General features: G+C 46.3%; 1 long non-coding RNA gene across 3 annotated transcripts in view; it reads right to left on the minus strand.

Annotated features, from left to right (window-relative positions):
- LOC135177130 (uncharacterized) overlaps positions 1 to 4,997 on the minus strand; it is a 195,915-nt gene extending 190,918 nt beyond the window's left edge. For all 3 annotated transcript variants that reach the window (XR_010302933.1, XR_010302934.1, XR_010302932.1), the window contains exon 1: positions 4,913 to 4,997. This is a non-coding gene — a long non-coding RNA (uncharacterized LOC135177130). The remainder of the gene's footprint in view (positions 1 to 4,912) is intronic.
- Positions 4,998 to 6,000: the final 1,003 nt, after the last annotated feature.

Here is a 6,000-nt window from a genome sequence, read left to right on the forward strand (position 1 = left end):
AATCCTACTCTACAAGGTGCACCCTAAACCATACCCCCAAGCACCACATCCAAACAATTTTTCAACGCATCCAGAGTTGGTGACTACACCACCTCCCTGGGCAGCTCATTCCAGTGCCTGACCACTCTTGCTGGGAAAGAAGTTTTCCTAATAGCCAGTGTAGATCTCCCCAGTCACAGCTTGAGGCCCTCTTGTTCTGTCAGTAATTACCTGTGAGAGGAGACCAGCAGCAGCCTCTCCACAACCTCCTTTCTGGTGGCTGTAGACAGCCAGAAAGGGACTTTGTACAAGGTCTTGTAGTGATAGAATGAAAGGGAATGGAATAAACCTTGAGGAGGACAGATTTAGACTGGATATTAGGAAGAAACTCTTTACAGTGAGGGTGGGGAGACACTGGCACAGATTGCCCAGGGAGGCTGTGGCTGCCCCTTCCCTGGAGGTGTTCAATCAGGTTGGATAAGGCCTTGAACAACCTGAACTAGTGGGAGATGTGGGAATTGGAACTGTATGATCTCGAAGGTCCCTTCCCACCTAAAGCTTTGTATGCATGCATTAAGAATTGCTCTGTGGCTGTTGTGCAAAGCAAGGTTTTACCATGACAGTGATGTGGCTGGGAGTTTCCCTCGTGTTGCTAGGGCATTCTGTGAACCACCCAGAACAAACCGCAGAAGAGCACTTCAACAGCAGCGACAAAATTTCCTCGCCCCAATACCAAGTGAATCTGGTCTAATTATTCTATAAACACACTTTGATTTGTTTACTTCAGTGTCAAATTAACTCCAAATATGTACCAACAGCCCCTGATTTGCTATGGTATACAATACTACAATGAAAGCAGTCACTGGCAGTGTGTGTAAATCTATCTCCTCTGCGAAGGAGTTTGAGAGCAGCTCTGCCCTATGCTGCAAATACTAAACAGGGAAACACACATGCAACTTATTTGAAAGAAAATTATGCCCAAAGAATTTTGCTGTGATCCAGCATATTTCAGCTCCCTTTTATTTTAACTTGTGCACAGGAGGGGGAGTAACTTCTAGGAAGGTAACTCATGACTTGGAGAAGCAAATTATAATCTCATCGGGGGGAAAAAAAGAGCCAGATTGGATATGGAGGTTTTAAGTTCCTCCTTCAGTTCTTTCATGCTATCTTTTATCTCTGTAGCCATAGTTGTTATAGCAGAGACTAGGGCAGAATGCAACAAGCTGTACTCTATCTGCCTCAGCTGGTCAGTGAATTCAGCAACAGTGAGAGGCCTTTCATTGTCACTCCTTGATAGGAACCTGCTAGCCAAGATGTTAGCATAGGATGAAGGAGCACAAAAAAATTAAGCTGAAACAATCTAGGGACTCACAGAGAGCTTAGAGTTTAAATGTTTGAGGCAGGTAGACATTGTGGAAATTAGCGATGAAGCTGTGGAAATTAGGGGTTAGTACTCCAAAGCCTCTACTTAAAGTATAATGTTCTTGGCAGAGAAATATACAAGGTAATAAACTGCATTAGTAGGTGATTATATTCCCAAAGCCAAAGCTGCTGTGGTGGCTGAGTAACCACAAACACCATTGTACAAAGGCAGGATAAAAGCCATGATATCGTGCCTTCCAAAAATACTTCATTCACAGGACATGGTTTAGCCCCACACTTGGTAACATTAGAGAATGGTTGGACTCAACGACCTTAAAGGTCTTTTCCAACCAAAATGATTCTGGGACTCAAAACCAAGCCCAACTCTACCATTAACCCCTCCCTAGCTTATTTCATTTGCGAGAGTGTTACCAAATGTCTCTCTTCTGGCACGGTTTTATGGCTGCAAAGATTGAAGGGCAGGGTTGCTGGGAGTCTGGCACTTTTTACCCCAGTTGGCTTCTTCGATTTGTGACAGAAACCTTCAAACTCAGCTTTTGAAGAACATCAAGAAGTGCTTCATTAAGTGGGAGCAGCGACACTGACAGCAGAAACACTGCACTGAGTGATGTGGCTAACCATATACAATCACAGACCTGTTGAGGTGGGAAGAGACCTTTGAGATCATCCAGTCCAACTGCTCACCTAGGGCTCACAATCCTGCACCACTACTGCAAGCCACTACCAAGCCATGCCCCTCAGTACCACATCTCTTCCAGTTTGTAGCTGTTGCTCCTTGGCTTACTGCTGCTCACCACCAAAAAGAGATTGGCCTCAGGCACTTGACACCCACCCCTCAGATATTTGTACACACTGATCAGATCTCCTCTCAGCCTTCTCTTCTCCAGACTAAACAGCCTCAGGACTCTCAGTCTCTTTCCCTAGGGGAGATGCTCAAGTCCCCCATTGGACTCTCCAGCAGGTCACTCTCTCTCCTGAACTAGTGACTCCAGAACTGGACACAGTATTGGAGGTGTGGTCTCACCAGGGCAGAAGAACCTCCCTAGCCCTGCTAGCCACATTTTTCCTGATCCACCCCAAGATGCCATTGGCTCTCTTGGCCACAAGAGTATATTGCTGCCCCATGCAGAACTTGCTGCCCAACCTGCACAACTTGAGTGTGTTTCCTCTTACGCTATGACTTGTTGCAAAGCCTTACTACTCCCCAGTCTCCTTTGAGGCAGTTGTAGAGTGTGAGGTGTCTCTCTCACCTCCTGTACCAACTAAGGACAGAATTTGAGATCCTAGACATTCCTTTTCACACTCATAAATCTTCATTTTCAGATCTGTGGTTGGTAAGGGATTTGAAATACTGGCTGGAGTGCAATTCAGAGTTCAATCTAGAATTTGAAAGCATCTAATTCTGCAGTGGTTCATTTACTCTGCTGTCAACACTCTGGTATTTGTGCTCTTCTAGGATGGAGCTTCTGCTACCTCCTTGGGTTGGGTTTCAGTGTTTCACCACCCTTGGTGTAAAAATCTTCTTTATATCTAGTCTAAAATCTCCCCTTTATTAGGTTAAAACCACTACTCCTTGTGCTACCAGAATATGCCCTGCTGAAGGACTGACCCCATCTTACAAGCTCACTCTAAATATTGATAGGCTACACCAAGGTCCCCTCAGAGTTTTTGCCAGGTTGAACAACCCAGAGTCTCTCAGTCTATGCTCAGAGATGTTCCACCTCTCCAATTAAGATGCACTGATTCCCACTCCCTGCTTTTTGAAAACTTGCCCTTCAAAAGCCTAATTCTTCATCTTTGTTTACTAGACTCATTTCTTACTTCTCAAGGTGAAACAGGAGCTATGCTGCTCTGCTCTTAGCAGACCAGAAGCCTTCCCTGTACCCAGGCATCCCACAGTAGCTGTTGCAGAAAAACAGCAGCCTGTTGTTAGCTTGGGCTCTAATTCTTAGTGGTATCTCTAAAAACTCTACACCAAAGCAGTAAAGTTATTGCTCCAAAAGCTAAATTGAAACTTCCCTAACTGTTCCTGCAGGAGCCTTTCATTCTTGGATGGTTCTACTTATTAAGGGACCAACACTAATCAATTAAACTCACCTTGCCCCAGAGAGGAAAACCCAAAAGCAGGCAGCTTCAAGATCACAGAGTCCAACCGAAACCCAACTGCCTCGACCACTGAACCACATCCTGAAGCACCACACACACACACACATATTTCTTGTGCACCTCCAGGGATGGCAACTCTACCACTTCCCTGGGCAACCTCTTCTGACACTCTTTCAGTAACTTTCCCTAACATCCAACCTAAACCTCCCCTGGCACAACCTATGCCCATTTCCTCTCATCCCCTCTCTGGTTACTTGGGAAAAGAGACCAACACCAACCTCACTCCAGCCTTTCAGGGTGCTGTAGAGAGCAATGAGAACTCCCCCCTCAGCCTTCTCTGCGCCAGACCAAACCACCACAGCAATTTCAGCCACTCCTCATACAACACCCTCCAAACCCCCTCCAGCCTCCTTGCTCTGCTCACGACACTCTACAGCACCTCAATGTCTTCCCTATGCTGTGTTGCCCAAAACTGAACGCAGCACTCAATCTGTGGCCTCACCAGGGCCAAGTACAGGGGCACCATCACTTCCCTGCTTCTGCTGGGCACACTGGTTTTGATTAAGGTCAACAGCCTCCTGGCTTCTTTGTCCACCTTGGCATACTGCTGGCTCATGTTCAGCCAGTCATCCACCAGCACCCCCGGATCCTTTTCCATCGGGCTTTTCCCCAAGCCTGTGGCAGTGTTTGGGGTTGTTGTGACCAAAGGGTAGGACCCAGCACTGGGTCTTGTTATCAGGAAGCTCTCCCCAAGTGTGCATCCAATCACAGAATCAATCAGATTAAAAAAGACCTTCCAGATCATCGAGTCCAACCTAACACCTTCTCATTAACTAATCCATGGCACTAAGTGCCTCATACAGTCTTTTAAACAGCTCCAGGGATGGGGACTCCATCTCCCCAGGCAGCCCATTCCAATGCTAAGCACTCCTCCTGTGAAGAGCTGCCTAACATTCAGCCTAAACCTGCCCGGGCACAGCTTGAGGCTGCATTCCCTCCTTCTGTCACAGGCTGTCTGGGAGAAAGGGACCAACCCCACCTGGCTACAACTTCCCTTCAAGTAGTTGTAAAGACTCAAGTCAGACTGCTCAGCTCAAATAATTTGTTCAAGTTCACAGTGTTCATCTTGTCCTCCAGCTGCTGTTTGACCCTTGAAACTAATATACCCATCTCTATTCTCCTGCTGTCTTCTCCCAACACAAAACCTCTCTTGTCTGCTGACAAATCCTCCTTGCCTCTAAAGTTCCTCTCCATTATTAGCACAAACACACATTCAGTTTGCCCTACTCACCAGCCACCTCGATTCAGCAATGCTCCAAGCCTGAAAACACTTCAGTGAGGCAAGCTTCAAGCATTTTCCTCACTGGAGCTTTGCCACAGGAGTAGTTGCTGAGTACAAGCAGCCTTCAAACTCTGCAGGACAAGAAAAGAGGAAAGGCATTACCTGCAGTCTCCTTCTCCAAAGCATTTTCTGCATGTCCTCAAGGGATGGCATCATCCTGCTGGAAGTGGCCTTCTCAGTACATCAGAGAAGTTGATTTCACTTTCAGCTGTCATTTGTTAACCCAATTATCAATGAACTGATCATTGGCACCACTCCCACTTTAACCCAATCCACCTGGCTTCACCTTTAATTGATTGGAGACAATCCTACAACAGTGTGGGTTGGAAGGGACCTCCAAAGTTCGGCCAGTTCAACTCTCCTGCAAGTCAGCAGGGACATTCTTCATTAGACCAGGCTGCTTAGAGCCTTGGTGAGTGTGACTTTCACTATCTCCAAGGATACCTGCCCAGGCAACTTGTTGCTGTGTTCCAGCATCCTCGTGGTGCAGAACTTGTTCCTAATATCCAGTCTGAATCTGCTCTTCTAATTTCAAACCATTGCCACGCATCCTATAACTGCAGGTCTTTGCAAGCAGTCCCTCTGCAGCCTTCTTGTAGACCCCTTCAAGTACTGGAAGGATGCTATTAGGTCTCCCCAAAGCCTTCTCCAGGCTGAGAAGACATGAGACACAAAATATGAGATGCCTTCTGCAGACAGAGCTGAGAAAAAAAAACATCTTGTTTATTTTCAGCTCTCACAGCTGCTTGCAAAGCCTTGGACATAACAGCTGCAGCATTAAGTCAGCAACATTCTCACTACAGGGACTAGAGTGGATCCCACCACCACAAGCCCACATTTTCACCTACGAATGGGTTTCCAGACCTTAACATCTCGATCTGGTGTGCCTCCACTATCTAGAAGCTGTAAAGGAGCAACAATAAATCCAAAGCAGATCTTCTTGGATGAAAAGCTACAGAATTAGCAGTATAAGGATCTAGGATGGCTTCCACACCTTCAGTTTTTAACTGTTTCCTAGCTTTCAGAGCCCACACTAAGGAATTTTCCCTTGTGAATAAGCATAACTGAAGACACTTTTTGCCTGTATTTGTTAATATCCAACACAAAGATAACCATAAGTTGTTGAGTCTCGCTCTCTGGAGACATTCAAGACCCACCTGACTGTGTTCCTGTGTGATCTGCTTTAGGTG

This window comes from Pogoniulus pusillus, chromosome 7 (assembly GCF_015220805.1).
Source record: "Pogoniulus pusillus isolate bPogPus1 chromosome 7, bPogPus1.pri, whole genome shotgun sequence".
In the NCBI taxonomy this organism is placed as follows: domain Eukaryota; kingdom Metazoa; phylum Chordata; class Aves; order Piciformes; family Lybiidae; genus Pogoniulus; species Pogoniulus pusillus.